General features: G+C 42.2%; 1 pseudogene; it reads left to right on the forward strand.

Annotated features, from left to right (window-relative positions):
- Window positions 1-21217, forward strand: part of LOC134357254 (leucyl-cystinyl aminopeptidase-like) — a 164405-nt pseudogene that overhangs the window by 74563 nt on the left and 68625 nt on the right.

Raw genomic sequence — 21217 nt, forward strand, 5'->3', positions numbered from 1 at the left:
TATTATGTATATTGTTTTGATTCCACAAACTCTTTGGGACACTGGCAAAAATCCAACTTCCTCTAACAAAGTTGCTTTTCTTTCTTAAGTGAAGTGGTTTTTTCCCAGGTGTGTTTAACCAACTTCTGCATTTATACAAGGATGCCCCCTGGACTAGAAAGCCCAAGTTATAGGGAGAGGTTGGCCACACTGAATCTTTATTTATTGGATTGCAGGAGAAAAAGAGGTGACCTTATAGAAGTTTACAAAGGGGTATGGAAATGGTGGATGGTGGTAGTCTTTTCCCCGAGGATGAGAAATCTAAAACTAGAGTGCACAGGTAGAAGATAAGAGGGTGAAGATATACAAAAAACCTGAGAGGCTGACTTTTTTCACACAGTAGTTAGTGAATACATGGAATGAACTGCCAGGGGAAGTGGTAGAGATAGGTATAATTGTAACATTTAAGACACATTTGGATGGATAGATGGTGAGAATGGCTTGGAGTGTTATGGGACAAGCATGGGCAATTGGGACTGGAAGGAAGATACTGTGGTTGGCATGGACCAGTTTGACTACAGAGTGTGTTACCGTGTTGTACTATGCTGTGACTCTAAAGTACAGTAGATTGTAACTCATGCAACAGAAATACTTAGTTGTTGCAATTAGTGTGAAGTAAATGAGAAAGCAAGCCAAGGAAATATCCTTGTGGGCACAGTGGACATGACAAAATATGCCATTGAATCAGCTAAGTGTGGTGCTGATAGATATGCCATCTTGGAGAGGCTTTGAAGATTACTGTATTATTCTATGACCAGCACTCCCTCTACAGCTGCGCAGACCAACTATTACTCTGAACAGCAAATTTTTACACCGCCTGAAAACTGAATGTTTAAGTGTTTTTTTTTCTTCATAATATGCATAGGTGTTCAGCGGATTCAGTGGTTTATTAATAATTAGCTACCGACTTCCATTCTGTGTTTATTGTTACAATTTGTATCATTGTTGAAACTTGTAACACTGACACCATAAATATGTTGAAGCCTTAAAATGATTCCAAGTAAAGGTTGTGGTATGTTTATTGTTTAGAGATTTGATGGATTATATTCATTAACACATTAATTACAGGGTATTTCATAATTAACAGAGATTACAAAAATTGTATTAGCTAATTTTAAAATTACATTATATATAACAAAAAAATTCCAGCTACGTAGTAACAAAGGCTATATGTGCGGAATAATTTTATTTACTGTGTGGCCGCACACTAGCGCAGCTTAGAGGGAAAGCTGTCTCTGGCTGTATATATCCAATTTAAGTGCAAACTGAATGCACCACATTAAAAATTGTGATGTTGACTACTACTTACTGAGATACACGCAGAACAGGTCCTTCTGGCCCTTCAGACCACACCGCTCAGCAACCCCCAATTTAACCGAAGCCTAAACACAGGACGATTTACAATGACCAATTAGCCTTGACAACCGGTACATCTTTGGATGGTGGGAGAAAACTGAAGCACCTGGAGGAAATCTATGTGGTCACATACAAACTCCTAACAGACAGCAGTGGGAATTGAGCCTGGGTCACTGGTACTGTATGTAAATCGTTGTGCTAACCACTCTGCAACTGTGCCTCCCTCTTTTATTGTCATTCTGCACTGTGTTGTTCATGCTTTCTGTGAAACGTAGTTGATGGTATTTGGCATTCAATTAAGTGCAGGTATGATCAAAATTGTCCCTCGGACCCCATATTATATTTTATCAACATCAGTTTGTTTATAATGGAGAAATTATTCTTAAAGCCAAAATGGGTTTTAAACAACACCCATGTCCCCTCAAAACTACCCACCCTTCTCTACTCGTGTAACACCATCAGCTTCTGCTCCTGCACGAAATCATGCGTTTCGCTGAATGTTTCAATGTTTGTATGAGAAATAAAGCCAATGTGCTTTGCTATAATAGCATTTTCAAGTTTTGTTCTTGAGCACTGTATTTAAATTGCCACACAGCATTCAGAATACATTCCTTTTGGTAAAACAGGATTTTGCTAACATTGAAAACTGTGCTGCTAAACACACATGGTATTGTGCTTGACTTTACTGACACTGGTTTGTTCTAGGATAGCACAACTACAGTTGCTGATGGATTTTATCAAGATACATTTATGAAAAGCGTTAACATGAGCACTTACTTAGTGGCCTTTGTTGTTGCTGATTTGACAAGCATCAGCTGCATCTCTGCAGGGGGAACTCTGGTAAGTCCCATTTTAAGAAAAAACAACTACAGTATATGCAAGTAAGGCTGTTTTTAATATTCAGCCCCATTTCTTTAGAGAAGATGGGAATGGTTCTTGTCTGAATCGCTGAAGTTACGCTACTTGTCCTCCCAACTTGATTTTGGTGAGGAATTTCAAAAATCTGAGCAACCATGAAGTAGTTGACACTGCAGATTGTAATCAACAGTATATATAATTTCAATTGATTCAAAAATGTTACTGGTCTTGTTTATATTGGTGGTTGAAATGCGAAAGGGAAGATATTTAGAGTTACTTGGCTGTCTATACACATGAGAGATTCTGTAGATGCTGCAAATCTTGATCAACACATGCAAAATGCAGAAGGAACTTGGCAAATCAGGCAGATGTATGAAGGGGAATGAACAATCGATATTTTAGGCTAAGGCCCTTCATCAGGACTGGAAGGGAAGGGGGAAGAAGCCAGAATAAAAAGGTAGGTTGGGAGGGAGGGGGATGAAGTAAGAAGCTGGGAGGTGATAGGTGAGAGAGGTAAAGGGGTGAAAAAATAGCAATTTGGTAGGAGAGGATTGTGGACCATGGAAGAAAGGGAACAGGAAGGAAGTGATAGGTACTTGAGGAGAGGGGAGGGGGTGAGAGGTGAGCCTGAATGGGGAATGATGTAAATTGCAGTATCACACCATTGATCAGCTTCACTTCACTTCGTTTGCCACATAAGGTGGGATATCATAGATATCCACTTCAATTCATCTTCCCATTTACATTTCGCCACTTCCATGATGAGACCAAAATCAGGTTTGAGGAGCAACACCTCATATTCTGTCTGGGTAGCTTCCAACCTGATGGCATGAACATTGATTTCTCTAACTTCTGGTAATTTTTCACCCTTTCTCTTCTCTCTTTTTCCATTTTCAATTCCAGTTCTCCTCTCACCACGTCTCTGACCTGCTTAGCTCCTCCAGTATTTTCTGTGTGTTGCCCTTGGCACTCTGTACCTCTTGCATGCTGCACCCTTTACGATGTTATTGTCAAAACCTGCAGAAGGAGAATTAACCTTGCCAAATTGTCCATTCTGGATTCTATCACCCATTTGTCATGCATTAGCAAGGATGCAGAGTAAGCATTCCAGCCTGGTCTGGCTTGAGCCTTGAGGATAATGGAAAGACTTTGAGGGATTAGGAGAGAAAATTCAGACACCAGCTGCTCTTTTCATCACTGTTTAGTTATTGGTCAAGATCAACTGTCGAACAGTGGATTCCTATGATATTAATGCAGGGGAAATTGGTGATGGCAGTACACTTGAAGGTCAAAGTTCAAAGTAAATTTATTATCAAGGTGCGTGTGTGTCACCATATACAACCCTGAGATGCATTTACTTGCAGGCATGCACAGTAAATCCAAGGAGGGATGGTAGATCTATTGTTTGTGGTGTTTAGAAACCTATTACTTGTGTTGTCCAATTCTAACATAATTGATTATTTGGTTTAATGAAAAGGACTGAAATATAATATAGAGAATGTCATTGATATAGCAGCTGGAAGTGGTTGTGTAGAGGATTTATTTCTGTAAATATTCTACCAAAAAGTCCTTGCATCCTTATGACTTTCTTCTGATGACAACTCTCTGTCACAGTTCAAATAAGACTCAGTTAGTTTTAACTTTACAGTAAGGCGTCCTGATGTTGAGGATGTTTGCTTTTTACATCTATGTGATTTTGAGCACTTTGCATTCATTATTGGCTGAGGCTGAGGCTTGGAGGTGAGTGTTTTTGACAGAAGTTGAATGGGATAATGGTGGGAAGCCTGTGGACAGGGAGGCATTGCGTGAAGGTACTGCTGTGAGCTCCTTGTATGACTTCACTGATTAAAATATGACTGATGCCTCAGTTAAGGTTCAGTTTTGTTGATGAGGCATTCGGAAGTGACTTAATTTCACAGAACGTGAGTGATATAAGCTGGATGCAAGTATACATGATGATGGCGAACTGGGGGGGGGAGGCTATTCAGTCATCCACTTTGTATGTCGGGATCCCACACAAACTCATTACTTTAATGTTAGCAACACACATCAAAGTTGCTGGTGAATGCAGCAGGCCAAGCAGCATCTCTAGGAAGAGTTACAGTCGACATTTCAGGCCGAGACCCTTCGTCAGGACTAACTGAAGAAAGAGCTAGTAAGAGATTTAAAAGTGGGAGGGGGAGAGGGAGATCCAAAATGATAGGAGAAGACAGGAGGGGGAGGGATGGAGCCAAGAGCTGGACAGGTGATTGGCAAAAGGGGTATGAGAGGATCATGGGACAGGAGGCCCAGGGAGAAGGAAAAGGGGGAGGGGGGAAGTCCAGAGGATGGGCGAGGGGTATAGTCAGAGGGAGAAAAAGGAGAGTGAGAGAAAGAATGTGTGTATATAAATAACAGATGGGGTACGAGGGGGAGGTGGGGTATTAGCGGAAGTTAGAGAAGTCAATGTTCATGCCATCAGGTTGGAGGCTACCCAGACGGAATATAAAGTGTTGTTCCTCCAACCTGAGTGTGGCTTCATCTTGCTCCTCCAACCTAAATTCTATATATTGGTGAGACCCGACGCAGACTGGGAGATCGTTTTGCTGAACACCTACGCTCTGTCCGCCAGAGAAAGCAGGATCTCCCAGTGGCCACACATTTTAATTCCACATCCCATTCCCATTCTGATATGTCTATCCACGGCCTCCTCTACTGTCTCGGCCTGAAACGTCGACTGCACCTCTACCTAGAGATGCTGCCTGGCCTGCTGCGTTCACCAGCAACTTTGATGTGTGTTGCTTGAAATTCCAGCATCTGCAGAATTCCTCGTGTTTGCGACTTTAATGTTAGGGCTCTCTCACTGGATTCTACTGAGTTCGAGGCTGAGGAATCTACTCACGCTCTTTTCGGTTAGCTGTCTAGCTGTCCTTCACCATGTTTGTTGTGATGTGGGAGAATTCCAGAATTTGTCTGATTTTGTTGATCAAGTCTGCATTGGTCTCTGTGCTTGGCTTTGTAATATTTGAAAACTTTTATTCTTGTAGAAATTGGTGACATACCAAATCTTTTGAACCTCCCAATCAAGTATAGCCACTGGCGGGCCTTCATCATGATTGCATGAATTTGGTGGGCCTCTGAGATGTTGACACCCAGGCCTTGAAACTGTTCTCCCTTTTCACCACTGACCCCTCAATGAATATTAATTGGCATGTGTTCTCCTGACTTCCCCTTAACGAAGTCTGCAGTCAGTTACTTAATCTTGCTGACATTGAGTGTAAGGTTGTTGTAACCAGCTGATGTATTTCACTCCTCTACCCCTCCTCATCACAAATGTTAAATTATTCTGCTGTTACTACCTGTGATACACACTAACTCAGAGAAACTCCATTCTGGATTAGCTCAATTTTTTTGTTTTCTCTTGACACAGCGTACCTTCTTGGAAAAGCAGTGTAACACTTTTTGCCATGTATGTCCTTTCTGTGGAAGCAAGGGTTTTGTCTTGAAAAGGCTGCTATTCTATACATTCATATTGAAGAGATTATTTTCAGTGTAATAACTTACGGTTTGACAGTACTTCTTATCACATTGAATTTGGCTAGGTGTCGGTGTATGCTGTTCCTGGAAAGACGGATCAAATGAAGTATCCATTGGAACTAGCGGTGAAACTTCTCAACTTTTTTGAGGGTTTCTTCAATATATCTTATTCCTTAAAGAAACTAGGTAAGGTAAAACACGAATGTTTGTAATAATGCTTTGTTAATATGTTTGTCGATGACTGTAATGATGTGAGTTTTGCAATGTAGTATTTTCAGCCTCCAGTAAAAAGCAATAAATCTGGATCAGGTTTCAGTTTAGTTTCACTTTAGTAAAAGCATTTTTTCTTTGCATGTCAAAAAGATGCAGTAGAATTCTAAATCTTGTGTACTCGGGACAGGTGCTGTACTGAGAATCTCTGGACAAATTGGGTGTTATTCCATTTGATTGTAATTGATGCAACACATTTTAATTCACATTTATAAAGATAAGGATTAGTTCTACATCAAAGTGTACTGTGAACTGTGTATTTTGCATCGTCAACGGGGATTATGCTGGAACAGACTGGAGCAGTGGCGGTGCTAAGCCAGTGCTTGCCTCTAATTTCTCCCTTTGATTCAATTCTTGGTTTGAAATATTTGTGCTAAGTTACTTGTTTCTTCTTCTGCAAAGACAAAACCAACATATTTCTTTAATTTAAAGTTGCTGGTGAACGCAGCAGGCCAAGCAGCATCTATAGGAAGAGGCGCAGTCGACATTTCAGGCCGAGACCCTTCGTCAGGACTACTAGGCTGCCTGGCCTGCTGCGTTCACCAGCAACTTTGATGTATGTTGCTTGAATTTCCAACATCTGCAGAATTCCTGTTGTTTATATTTCTTCAATTGCTCTGTCATTCCCCTATTCACAATTATGAATTTTCACTGCAGGTAACTTAGAAACATAGAAACACAGAAAACCTACAGCACAATACATGCCCTTCGGCCCACAAAGTTGTGCCTAACATGTCCTTACCTTAGAAATTACCTAGGGTTACCCATAGTCCTCTAATTTTCTAAACTCCATGTACCTATCCAGGAGTCTCTTAAAAGACCCTATCATATCCGCAGTGGTGGCGCTGAGGAAATTACAATAGCACCACCGAAAAGTCAACTGAAATTTGACATATAAATTGCAGCTGCTTTCTCTGTATAATTTTGAATATAGCTTGTTTCTCCAGTTGATCCAGTGAAACAGCGCCCCCAATTACCATAGCACCCACGCAGCAATAAAGTTGTAAACTCTCTGCTGGTCTAAAGGCTGATTTATACTTGTGCGTCAAATGTACGCTGTAAGTATGGCGTAGCCGTGAACCCTACGCTGTACTCTAAGCAAACCTTATGCCATAGCCTAATGCGCACCTCTCCCAAAATGTAACTACGCATCGCGGCAACGCAGACCAAAACAACTGTGATTGGTCCGCTTGGTAGCACCGCACTTCCTCCTACGCTGCAATAGCTTCCCATTGGGTGACTGAAGGGCAGGGAAGGAACTCTGGCTGCAATGCTTTCCATAAAGCTTTACAGACTTCTGAAATTATGGAGGACACATTTTACGAAAGACCTACATTAGCACCTGTTTTCGTTAACCAAAAGAGGATTTTCGCTTTTACGAAAAAAGACGCTCACTTTAAACTTGTTTACCCCAAGGAAGACCACCATGACCATGAAGCCTTGTGCAGGCAGGTATGTGCGCATGCATGACATGCTGATTTTTTTGACAAATCGATTTTGGCTCAAAATTCTCGAATCTGTTAAGTGACACTACACTGTACATACAGAAAATTCACCCTCCTTCAGCTTCACTCGCCATTGTTTGAAGTTTGAGTTTCTTCATGTTGAGTTTCAACATGAAGAAACTCAACACAGTGGCATAGAAACCCCACCGCCAACTAGCGTTTTGGCAGTGAATTGCAGAGCGACGCAGCCACACCAACGCACAAGTATAAATGCTCACAACAGTGTAGGCTACTGCGTAAGCTAGTATGCACAAGTATAAATCAGCCTCAAGGTCAGATCCACTCTACACTTCTGCTTATTCGTTCATTGTCAATATCTTGCCGTTGCTGTCCTCAGATCAGTTAAGCTGATCTAAGATCACTTAAGGTAGTGATGTCACTCACGCGAGAGATTGATAGTATACATACATTGTGCAGGATCCAGGTGCAGATCCATGGTCTCGTGAGACTAACAGATCTTACACACACACACACACACACACACACACACACACATGCATTGTGCTTTTACAAGCTAGCGTGGGCCTGGCACATGCATTATTTTGGCCGGCATGAAAAATGGATCGATTTTTAGTGAGAAAACAACCAGAGGGATCAGTGGTGACCAAAATGGTGGCAAATGAAACCACATTCCTCTGGAGCCAAGGTACCAAACACAGCACAAGTCTGTATTCTTGCAGCCCCAACTCCCCTCATACCCACCCATCACCCACTGGTGGCGCCAGAGATTTTTTCTTGCTGGTGCTACAGTGGGGCTGAATTATTCAGTGATGGTGCTGAGGGATGTACCCTATGGTAATATGTATTTGCAAGGCCAGACGTGTGGCGTTCAAAAGTCAGTTTCAAGCATTATGTGCCTACTATAAATGCCTCTGTTGATTCATAAGCAACAGCAATTGATAGATCTAATATAGAAGTGAACTGTGACAGTGTCAACAGCATCAGAGACAACCCGGACTACACAGAGCATAAACAAACAAACCAACAGAGCATCCGACCCACAGCGCACAACATGAATCACGCACCACTCCCGCAATCGGCGTCAAATGCGTGCTTTTCAACTGAAAAACACAACACAAACCCACAATGTCCACTGCTATTTGCATTACATAGACAGACAATGCCAAAAGATATACCGTTATTGAAGTCAAATTAGGCAAACAACAGATGCAAGGCCTTACCAGGAGTTGGACAAATTGTACTCTGACCATGCAATACCTCAATTAATTCGGCTACTGAATTTAAAACAAAAATCAACAGAATCACCACTTGGAAGTCTAAGCAAAACCAGTAGGCTTAATTGCAGTAAATGTAATACTTTAGGATTTGCAGGAAACATAAGGACTATGGGGTATCCACCACAAAATAATAATTATAATCAGCATTAGTCTTGGCCCAAATTTTAAAAAAATCAACACCATTGATGTTTTCAGAGAAGCACAATCTGTCTGTTGTTGTGATTGGTGGTGAAAGTATCAATGATTTTCTGGATGTCAAGTGCTTTGGTCCTCCGGCTGTTTATGGCCAACAGGGCCAAGTTGCTGTTCCGAGCATCGCCGCTGCTATTCCTCAGGTAGTTTTTGAGGCATCTGAGGCAACAGGAACTCCGTTTGCATGAGGCAGATGTCACAGGTAGAGTCAGTGATATGCAGATTAGTTTGTGTAAATCTATAAATGCATCGCGGTAGGGTCTCATTAGAGCTAATAATTCCACTGTGTCATTCATTGTCTGTCCTTGCTTTGTTTTGTTTCTAGCAGACACCAAACCTCTTGTAGCTCTGCAGTCAGGTTCACTTCAGTCACTCCATAGTATTGAGCCATTGGCCAAAGACAATTCTAGTCTAGGAAGAGATTGTGTTTGGGACTCAATGCTGAGACTCCAGTCAGAACACCCCCAGTCTCAATTGAGAACCGTCTTTTCATTTCAGTCAGAAGTCTGTCTATAACTGGATAGAAACAGTGCTTGCGAAGGTCATCAGAGGATGTGACAGATGTGCTTTCAGTTTGGGCTTCAACGACAAAATCATGTAGGTGGTGGGGTGGCTGGGCCTGTCTCCTTTCATGTGGTCTTCTCTGTATACCAGTCTTGACACACAGGTCCCTAGCTCTTGCCTGAATTTCACTCCATGATTCCTCTCCCAGTTTTGCTGAGAGTGCGTCAATAACAGACTGAGCCAAGTCCACAGCGGATGAAAGCTCCAAACGGGGAGATTGTAGCTGGTCTGACATGAACTTGGTGACTCAGAATAAATCCTCAAACAGAGTGAGAAGTAAAGCAAACTGCTCGTCAGTCAGTCCATTTACTGCTCTGGCCTCTGTTTTCCTCCGGGCATTTGGTTTACCTACAATATCCTGTAGTGTAGCTAGAATGGCAGGGAGTGATTTCCTTATAGCCCACAAAGCTGTATAGTGCCATGCCCAGTATGTATCTGACAATATCTTCAACTCCACGGGCTGTGTAGTTGGTTCCAGTTCATGAAAAGATTGTGGGCGACAGAGTTTGAAAAGAAGTTGTAAAGATCACAAGATCACAAGACAAAGGAGCAGAAGTAGGCCATTCAGCCCATCGAGTCTGCTCCGCCACTTCACTATGAGCTAAACTATTCTCCCATCTAGTTCCAATTTCTGGCTTTTTCCCCGTATCCCTTGATACCTTAATTAGATACCTATCAATCTCCTCTTTAAACACCCTCAATGATCGGGCCTCCACAGCTGTATGTGGCAAGGAATTCCATAAATTCACGACCCTCTGGCTAAAAAAATTTCTCCTCATCTCTGTTTTAAATGGGTACCCTCTAATACTAAGACTGTGGCCTCTTGTCCTGGACTCACCCACCAAGGGAAACAGGCCTTCCACATCTACTCTGTCCAACCCTTCCAACATTTGAAATGTTTCTATGAGATCCCGTCTCATTTTTTTATACTCTAATGAATACAGTCCAAGAGCCGACAAACGCTCCTCATATGTTAGCCCCTGCATTCCAGGAATCATCCTCGTAAATCTTCTCTGAACTCTCTCCAACATCAGTATATCCATTCTAAGATAGGGGGCCCAAAACTGCACACAGTATTCCAAATGAGGTCTCACCAGTGTCCCACAGAGCCTCAACAACACCTCCTTACCCTTATACACTATTCCTCTTAAAATGAATGCCAACATAGCATTCACTTTCCTTACTGCCAGTCCAACCTGGTGGTTAACCTTTAGGGTTTCCTGCACGAGGACCCCCCCAAGTCCCTTTGCACTTCCGATTTTTGAATTGGGGCTGCAGGAATGCAGCCTTGTGCTGTGTTTGGTTCCTTGGCTCCAGAGGAATGCAGTTTCATTCGGCTGTATCCATGCATGGTTGAACGATTATTAAACTGGAACTTAAACAATGAGAGGTTGCGCAATAGTGTACTTAGATGTAAATGTACAAACAACTCTCATTGTTGAGACTGACCCTCCTCTCATTTTAAAGTGACGCTTTTGCTACCCCTGGACCTCACCCTCAATATGACTCAGAAATACAAAAAAAAACACATATTTAGCAGCTAATTCTAACAGGATGGTGAAGGGGTTAAGTTCAAAGGAGATGCGAGAGGCAAGTATTTTTTTACACTGTGGCGGGTGCTTGGAATGTGCTGCCTGGGGTGCTGGCCTGCGGGAGGGGTGTGGGACAGGTGGCAGAGGAGGTGTGGCGTGCCTGCAGACTCACCCTGCCCTGAGACACCAGGGAAGGTTGTTTGATCCAAACAATTGGTTAATTGATCATTACCTCATGTCTCTCTGGTGCTTCCCACTCGCTCCCCCTCCCTTCCCCTTTACCCAACCATGATTCCCTCTCCCTGCCCCTTTCCCACTCTCAGTCCACAATAGGGACCCATAATCAGAATTAGGTTTGTATATGTCATGCTTTTTTTGTGTCAGTAGTATAGTGCAAAACATAAAATTACTACAGTACTGTGCAAAAGTCTTTGGCACTTAGAGTTAACGTGCCTAAGACTTCTGCACAGTACTGTAACTTTGCTGTGTTTGGAGGAGATATTGGATAGGTGATTCATTTACACTTAAATGGCTTGCCACCAGTCTTCTGTTTGACGAAGTACTGTGGATTGAGTTCATAACAATGCGTTTCCTAAAAGCTGTGAATACCAGATGCTGCTGACGTCGTAGTTTGAGCAGATGCTGTAGTTTCGAAGACAGAATTATCTATAATTTATAAATATGAATTGTCCTCTATGTTAGCATGTAAAGTACCAAATAAATGTATTGTGGATTTGACTTGCACTCCTAAAGGCTGTGAGTACCAACCCGGACATGTTGGCGTCAGGAGGGAAGGATGAAGTCAGAATGTGTGATGTTTTGCATGTAGCTTCAAAAGGAAGCATTGCCTATGCATTGTCTATAACTTGGTAAATAGCGATTGCCCTTTGTGTTTAGCATATAAATATCAAGCCCACATTGGGCTAGCAGACCTTTCCACCGAAAGCGTCTCCGTCCGTATAATGCCTGCTGTATCTTGTTGTGTGGAATGAAGAAGCTGCTTTGTATCTACCAGTGACTCTGTCTCTCTGGTGATTTCATCCACGCCACAACAGGGGATATGACACATTTCCAAAACCAGAACTTCCCAATGACCAAACATTTTAATTCTGATTCCCATTCCCATTCTGACATGTCAGTCCATGCCCTCCTTTTGTGCCAAGATGAGGCCACACTCAGGGTGGGGGAGCAACAGCTTGTATTTGTCTGGGTAGCCTCCAACCCTCTACCTTTTTACTGTAGCATTTTCCCTCTTCCAGTCCTGAGATGAACGGTCTTGGCCTGAAACATCGACTGTTTATTCATTTTCATGGATGCTGACTTCCTCCAGCATTTTGCAGGATAGACAAAGGAGAAGCAATGGATGCTGTATACTTAGATTTTCAGAAGGTCTTTGACAAGGTGCCACACATGAGTCTGCTTAACAAGTTTAGAGCCCATGGTATTACAGGAAAGATTCTAACATGGATAAATCAGTGCTGATTGGCAGGAGGCAAAGAGCCTGTTCTGTTCCACAGGGGTCTGTTTTGGGACCATTTCTTTTTATGCTATATGACATTGACTTGGATGATGGAATTGATGGCTTTGTTGCAAAGTTTGAGGTTGGTACAAAGTTTGAAGATGATACAAAGGCGGAAGCGCAGGTTGTGTTGAGGAAGTAGGGAGGCTACAGAAGGACTTAGATTAGGAGAAAAAGGCAAAGATGTGCCAGATGGTCATGCATTTTGGTCAAAGAAATGAAGGGTAGACTATTTTCTAAATGGAGAGAAAATTCTAAATTCTGAGGTGCAAATGGTCTTGGGGGGTCCTAGTGCAATATTCTCTAAAGGTTAATTTGCAGGTTGAGTCAGTGGTGAGGAAGGCAAATGTGATGTTAGGATTCATTTCAAGAGAACTAGAATATAAAAGCAAGGATGTAATTTGAAGACTTTATTAAGTACTGGTGAAAATTGTGAGCAGTTTTGGGCCCCCTTATCTAAGAAAGGATGTGCTGACATTGGAGAGAGTTCAAAGGAGGTTGAAGATAGTTTTTGGAGGAAGTTACCAGGAAAGTAGATGTTGTCTACTTGGATATTAGTATGGGGTCCACATGGGAGGCGAGTCAAGAAGGTTCAGATGCTCGGCATTCAGGGTGAGGTAATACTTTGGAATAGACATCGGATTTATGGGAGAAGCCGGAGAGTGGTCGTAGATGGTTGCCTGACTAACAGGAGACCTGTGACTAGTGGTGTGCTGTAGAGTTCGGCATTGGGTCCTTTGTTTGAAGATCTGGATGATAATGTGGTTAGCTGGATCAGCACATTTGCGGATGGCATCAAGGTTGAGGGTGTAGTGGAGTGGGTGTAGTGAGGAAGGGTATCATGGCTTACAGAGGTATCTGTATCAGCTGGAAAAATGGGCTAAAAAGTAGCAGATGGAATTTAATGCAGACAAGTGAAATGTTTTACCCTTCAGTAGGACCAGCCAGCGTAGGTCTTACATAGTGAATGGCAGGGCACTGAAATGTGGTAGAACAAAGGGATCTGGGAATACTGGTCCATAATTCATTGAAAGTGGTGTCACAGGTAGACAGCATTGTAAAGAAAGCTTTTGACACATTGGCCTTCATAAGTCAATGCATTGAGTACAGAAAATAGGATGTTACATTTTCCGCTAAGGCCCCACCTCCCCCTCGTACCCCATCTGTTACTCATTTTTATGCACACATTCTTTCTCTCACTCTCCTTTTTCTCCCTCTGTCCCTCTGAATATACCTCTTGCCCATCCTCTGGGTCACCCCCCCCCGTCTTTCTTCCCGGACCTCCTGTCCCATGATCCTCTCGTATCCCCTTTTACCTATCACCTGTCCAGCTCTCGGCTCTATCCCTCCCCCTCCTGTCTTCTCCTATCATTTTGGATCTCCCCCTCCCCCTCCTACTTTCAAATCTCTTACTAACTCTTCCTTCAGTTAGTCCTGACGAAGGGTCTCGGCCTGAAACGTCGACTGCACCTCTTCCTACACATGCTGCTTGGCCTGCTGCGTTCACCAGCAACTTTGATGTATGTTGCTTGAATTTCCAGCATCTGCAGAATTCCTGTTGTTTGTGTTACATTTGAAGTTGTTCAAGATGTTGGTGAGGCCAAATCTGGAGTATCGTGCACTTTCTCCAATTTAGAATCTCAACCCACAGAATGATGGTATTAAAAGCTGAGCTATAGTCAATGAACAGCATCCTGATGTGTTTGTATAGTTCAGGTGATCTAAGGCCATGTGAAGAGCCACTGAGATTGCAATGATAGGCAAAATGCAGTGGGACTAGGTCCTTGCTGAGGCAGGAGTTGATTCTCGCCATGACCAACCTCTCTAAAAGCATTACATAACCGTAGGTTTGAGTGCTACTGGACGTTAGTCACTAAGGCAGCTCGCACTATTCTTCTTAGGCACTGGTGTGATCGTCGCCCTTTTGAAGCAGGTGGGAACTTCCTACCAAAGCAATGCAAAGTTGAAAATGTTTTCAGAGCCTTATCAGGTACTATGTCGGGGCCTGCCGCCTTGGGAGGGTTCACACTCCTGAAAAACAAACTGATAATCGGCCTCTGAAACAGAGATCACAGGGTCACCAGTTGCAGCAGGGATCTTCATAGCTGTAGTTATATTCTCCCTTTCAAAGCGGGCATAGAAGGCATTGAGCTCATCTGGTAGTGAATCATTGCAGCCATTCATGCTATTGGGTTTCGCTTTTTGTAGGAAGTAATGTGTTGCAAGCCCTGCCAGAGTTGACGTGCATCTGAAGTCGCCTCCAGCCTTGTTTGGAATTGTTTTCTCTCTCTTGAGTTGGCCTTCCACAAGTCATATCTGGTTTCTTATTCAGACCTGGGTCTCCAGACGTAAATGCCACAGATCTAGCCCTCAGCAAACAACAAACCTCTGGGCTCATCGACGGCTTTTGGTTTGGGAATGTACAGTTTTCGCAGGCACATGCTCATCCACACAGATATTCTGTGGACTTCTTAGCAGTAAGACCACAGTCAGTCCATTGGGCAGCAACGTCTCTCATCTCATTATGATGAACACTGGCGCTCCCTGCGGCTGCGTGCTCGGGGCTGTTCAGGCTGCTGACCCGTGACTGTGTCGCAGGATCCAGCTCAAACCATGTCTTCCAGTTTGCGGATGATACAGCAGTGGTTGGACGTATCAAGAACAATGGTGAGAGGAAGTGGGGTGGCTGATGAATTGATGTGAGAAGAAAAACCTATGCCTGGATGTGGAGAGGTCAATGGAAATCATTGTGGACTTCAGGAAGGTGCAGACAAACCATTTCCCTCTGTGAGTACATGGCTTTTCCATAGAGAGAGTTAAAGTGTACCAAGTTCCTGGGAGTTCATATCACGGATAACCTCACCTGCTCCCTAAATATCACCTTGCTGAACAAGGCAGCACAGCAGTGCCTCCACTTCCTAAGGTTGAGGGAAGCAAGGCTCCTGGCTCCCAACTCCCATACAGGAGCACCATTGAGAGCATCCTGACAAGTTTCATCTCCGTCTGGTACGGGAGCAGCCGAGCATTGGACCAGAAGTCCCTACAAAGGACAGTGAGAACAGCTGAGAGGATCATAGAGGTCTTCCTACCATCCATCGGGGACATTTATCAAGAGTACTGGCCCTTAGTATTATTAAGGCCCACCCATCCATCCAGCATCCTCTTTGACTTTCTACCATCAGGCAGGAGACTCCAATACATAAAAACGAACGGTCAGGATGTGAAGCAGTTTCTTCCCCCAGGCCATTAGGTTTCTGAACTCCCTGCCACATGGAAGTGTCACTGGTTAATCTGTTCCATACCTTACAATATTTAATATTAATGCCCTTTAGTTTGTTATTTATGTATGGCTCATCTGTAGATTTTATCCTTACCTTCATTAGTTATCGTGTGTCATGTGCTTTACACCGTGGTTCGAAGAAATGTTGTCTCATTTCTATATGCATTATATGGTTATATTCATTATATACATATATGTAGTTAAATGACAATAAATATGACTTGACTTTAATGAAATCAGTAACAACTGCAAACTACTCATCCAGATTCAAGGGTGAATCCCTGAATACAGTCCGGTCCACCAATTCAAAGCGGTCCTGTAAGTGCTCCTGTGCCTCCCTTGTCTGTATCTTCTGGGTCCTTACAACTGGTGCTGCAGTTGTCAATCTCTGCCTATACCCAGGGAGTCAAAGTTCAGCCAGGTAATCAGACTTCCCGAAGTGAGGGCATGGAACAGCACAGTAGGCACTCTTGTTGGTGGTGTAACAATGGTTCAGTGTGTTGTTTCCTCTGGTACTATAAGTGATTTATTGATGGTAATTATTTAGTGAGTTTTTTAAGCTGGCCTGGTTAAAATCCTCCAAAATGATGGTAAAGGCATCAGGGTGTACTCTTTTGTGCACGTTAATCACATTGCTCAGATCATCTAGAGCTTGTTCAGCATTGGCCTGACATGAAATGTACATCGCTCCCAGAGTGATCGCTGAAATCTCATGTGGCAGGTAAAATGGATGGCACTTAATTGCGAGATATTCCGGGTCTGGAGAGCAGAATTGGGACATCTCTGACATATTTGTGCACCAAGCGGAGTTGATCATGGGGCATACACCTCCATCTCTGTTTTTGAGACACTCGACAATCTATCCTGATGGTGTATAGTGAACCTGTATTTACTAAAGACTGTATATTTGCCAGCAAGGTAGTTGGTATTGAGAGTTGAAAACCCAATTTTCTTAAACACACCTGAATCTCTGATTGGCAGTCACGTTTCCTTCAAGAAGTCCAAGGAGTAGTGTGGCCACAATCAGTATTATTGCTGTTGGTTTTGAACTGTGATAGATTGTTCAATCGCTTTAAAACATCTTTTTTAACTGTACAGATCTTGGAATTAGTTGTGATTCTCAGCTGTATCAGGCTGAAACAGGAATATTTAATCGTAACCATCGATCTGAGCTGCAACGAGATTGCCAGCTCAAGGCGCTCCAGAACTAATGGCATTGTGGTCTCTGGATGCAAAGTGTTTCCCCTATGCAGACTTACATACTGATGAGGGAAACTTTCCTGAACACATTTGACAAGCTCTATCCCATCAAGTCCTTTTACAGTAGGGGATTCCCAGTCAATACATGGAAAATTAAAATCACCTACTGTAACAACCTTATGTTTCCTGCAACAGTCTGTCATCTCTCTACAAATTTGTTCCTGTAAATCCCTGGGACTGCTGGATGGTCTGTAATAGAGCCCCATTGACGTGGTCATATCTTTATTATTTCCAGTTCCACTCATAATGCCTCACTAGTCAAGTTCTCCAGTCTGTCCTGACTGAGCACTGCCGTGACATTTTCCCTGACTTGTCCCGCCATCCTTCCTCCTTTAATCCTCCCACTCTGACATGTCTAAAACAACAGAACCCTGGAATATTGAGCTGCCAGTCCCGCCTGTCCTACAACCAACCAAGTCTCACTAATGGTTATAATGTCATAATTCCATGTGTTGATCCATGCCCTGAGCTCATTCAACTTTTTTACAATACTACATGCATTGAAATATACTCAACTCAGGACACTAGTCGCACTATGCTCAACTTTTTGATTTCTGACTTTGTCTGAGGTCTTATCAACCTCTGGCTCCACAACCTCACCACTGACTGTTTTGGCACCTCGGTTCCCATCCCCCCGCAACTCTAGTTTAAAACCCAGCATGCAGCAGTAACAAACCTTCCCACTAGGATATTAGTCTTATACCCTTCCTCCTACACCAACTCCTTAGCCACGTGTGGAATTGTTTAATCTTCCTACTTCTAGCCTCACTAGCATGTGGCATGGGTAGCAATCCTGAGTTCACAACCTTTGTGGTCCTGCCTTACAGCTGAACATCTAAGCTAACTCCCTGAAATCCCTATGCAGGACCTCGTCACTCATCCTACCCATGTCATTGGTACCTACATGGACCACGTCCTCTGGCTGTTCGCCCTCCCACTTAAGATTGCTGAGGGCTCGATCCAAGATGTCGCAGGCCCTGACACCCAGGAGGCAACATATGATCGAGGAGTCTCATTCTCATCCACAGAACCTGCTGTCCGTTCCCCTAACCAACGAATTCCCTATTGCCACAGAGTGCCTCTTTTTTTAATTTTTGTGGTAGCAGTATGGTGTAGTACATAAGTTGCTACAATACTATGTAAAAATTTTCAGCACCTTCACTATATGCATGTTCCTAAAACTTTTGTACAGTACTGTATGTACTTACTTCTTTCATATACTTAATGAAATGGCCCACACAACATTTTGTGGTAGAGAGATTCACTGGTTCACCAAAGTGTGGGTGAAGTTATCCTGATCTGAGAAATTACATATTCCTCATCTTAAGACTGATCGCTGGGTCAAGACTCTCCAAACTTTCGGAACTTTCTCCTTGTATCCGTTCTCTGTATTGTTAGAATTTCACTGATTTCAAAGAGCTCTTCTGATTCTTCTAGTTATCAGTGAAAGTCAACCAACCCACTCTTTCTGAGTTTCACAGTTCGGGTAACCAAGAGATCATTTTAGTGAATCTTTGTTGTACTCCCTCCATGTCAACAATTTCATTCCCTAAATTGTGCACATAACTCTAAATGAGATCTTCCCTTTTCCATACATAGACTAGAAAGTTATCCTCCTTCCTGTGTAACACTTTACTTTATTGTCACCAAACAGTTGATACTAGAGCGTACAATCATCACAGCGATATTTGATTCTGTGCACTAAATGCTGGAGGAACTCAACAGGTCAGGCAGTTTCTTTGGAAAGGAATAGGTAGTTGACTGTTCAGGCTGAGACCCTTCATCAGGACTGTTCATTCTTTTTCATAGATGCTACCTGAGCTCCTGAATTCCTCCGGCATTTTGTGTGTGCTATGCTAGATTTTCAGCATCTGCAGTATCTCTTGTGCCTATCCTTCCTGTGTTCATCCTCTTGCAATAAAGGCTAAGATCCACTTCACTCCTACCCTCCCCAATCTATTCAATTTGCCATTTATTTGTACTGAAGAAGTTTAATTTCCTTTTCTAGATCTGGTAGCACTCCCTTACTTTCAGTGGGGGGCCGTAGAAAATTGGGGCCTGATCACTGCTCAAGAAATGACACTTCTTTGCAAGGAAGAGACGGCTTCAGCAACAGAGAAACTGACAATTGCTCATGAATTGGCTCATCAGGTATTCAAAGTTTATTGAATAATATGGGTTTGATTTTAGTTAAGCAGCTGTTCATCAGTTCATGATTGAACAGATTTATGTCATTAGTATGTTCCACAAATCATTGATTAGCCTTAGATTGGATTTCTGCTTGTCCTAATTTCTATGCAGTATGTCCTGTTGCTACGTACTTGCTGAAAGCCCACTAACATCTCTTGTGGGTCACATTTTTTTCAACTTTTCCACTTCTAGAATCTGATTCAATCTTTTGTTTCTCCCATTTTGTAAACACAAATGGAATGTTGATGAAATAAATTAACTTTCATTCTGACAGTACAAGTTCTTTGCTACCTCGACCGTAACACTGCATTACTTCTACTTGGAAAAGGAGTTGTCACTCTTAACAATCTGTCTGCTCCCAGATTGTATATTTTTTTTTGCTGGGAGTGATGAATAAAGACTTGAGAGTGGGAAAGAAGGGGAGCAATTGAAATCTATCAATGTTGGCTGTTGGCCTGGTTTCTAAATTAAAGAAGTGGATGATCAAGAGATTTGCGAAGTTGCTCAGAAGACGTAGATGATTTTGAAATGTTTCAGTTGATTCCTGGAACAAACATTGGAATTCAACAAGTTGGTATTAGTTCCTTGTCAGCCAGATTTTTGTTATTTCTAAATTTAATTTTAATTTTAATTTTAATTTCTAATTGGCCACCTTTCTAACTGCCACAAATTACCCAGCAGTTATCAACTTTATTCAGAAGTGATGTTGGAAGTTCATGTCGCGGGATGATATAATAGCAATAACTGAAACCTGCTGGCCTCAAAGGATGGTTATGAATATAGAATTAAAGGATATACTTAGGAAAGATAGGCAAGATCATAACGGTGAAGGAGTAGCCATCTACATAAGAGAGTTTAAATGTGCAGTTGCTTATGATAGGAGGCCACTTGAGACTTAATGAAGATACCCGGGTGAGAATTGAAATCTATAATGATAAAGGAATACCATTGGATGCATTGTTAATACCCATTGTGATTTTAATAAACAACTCTATCTGAATACTAAAAAAAGCAAGTTCTAAGGGGGGTGTTACAGTTATGGGAGATTTTAATTTCTGAAAATATTGAGTAGAGGAACCCAGTGACTAATGGATTAACAGGAAAGTGAATTTATTAGATTATTGAACAATCCTTTTTTGACCCGGTACGTTAATGCACCAACAAGAAGGGAGGCCTGTCTAGATTTGATATTCTGTAACAATCTGGATAGAATTTTGAGTAAGGAATTTGTTGGGCCCTTAGGAACAAGTGATCATAGCATTCTTAGTCTCAAAGTTTTTTAGGACAGAATATCAGCAAAAACCAAAGCTGTTAAATTGAATTTCAGAAAGGAGAAGCTTATGCAGATGCAACAAAGACTTCAGAAGGTAAATGAATGCTTGACATTGAGTCAGTTGAGGAACAATGGAGTTGATTTAAAGAGATAATATATGCAATGCAGGAAATGTTCATACCCAAGGTCGGGAGAAGCAATAAAAAACAATAGTTCAACTGCAGGGATGAATAAAGATATACATTAACATTATCAAGGTATGCAATGACAGCTATATAAGGAATACAGAAAAATAGTAATGATGTTGACTGTGGTGCATGTCAAAATATGAGACCTATAGTCAAGAGGGAAATTCAAATTGCCAAAAGGCAGGTTGAGAAGGATATTGCTGACAATGCCAAGATTGACCCCAAGAGATTTTTTCAATACTTTAGTAGTAAAAGAAAAGTCAAGGAGGAAGTTAAGTGTAATAGGAATAATAGTGAGTTGTTAAATTATGCAGAGAAGAACATAATGGATACTCTGAACTCATATTTTGCTGAAGTTTTCACCTGCGAAGATATTAGCAATATGCCAGTACGTGTAGAGAAAAATAAGATTGTTTTAAGTGACTTAGAGATCTTAG

Source organism: Mobula hypostoma, chromosome 16 (genome assembly GCF_963921235.1).
Source record: "Mobula hypostoma chromosome 16, sMobHyp1.1, whole genome shotgun sequence".
Lineage (NCBI taxonomy): Eukaryota > Metazoa > Chordata > Chondrichthyes > Myliobatiformes > Myliobatidae > Mobula > Mobula hypostoma.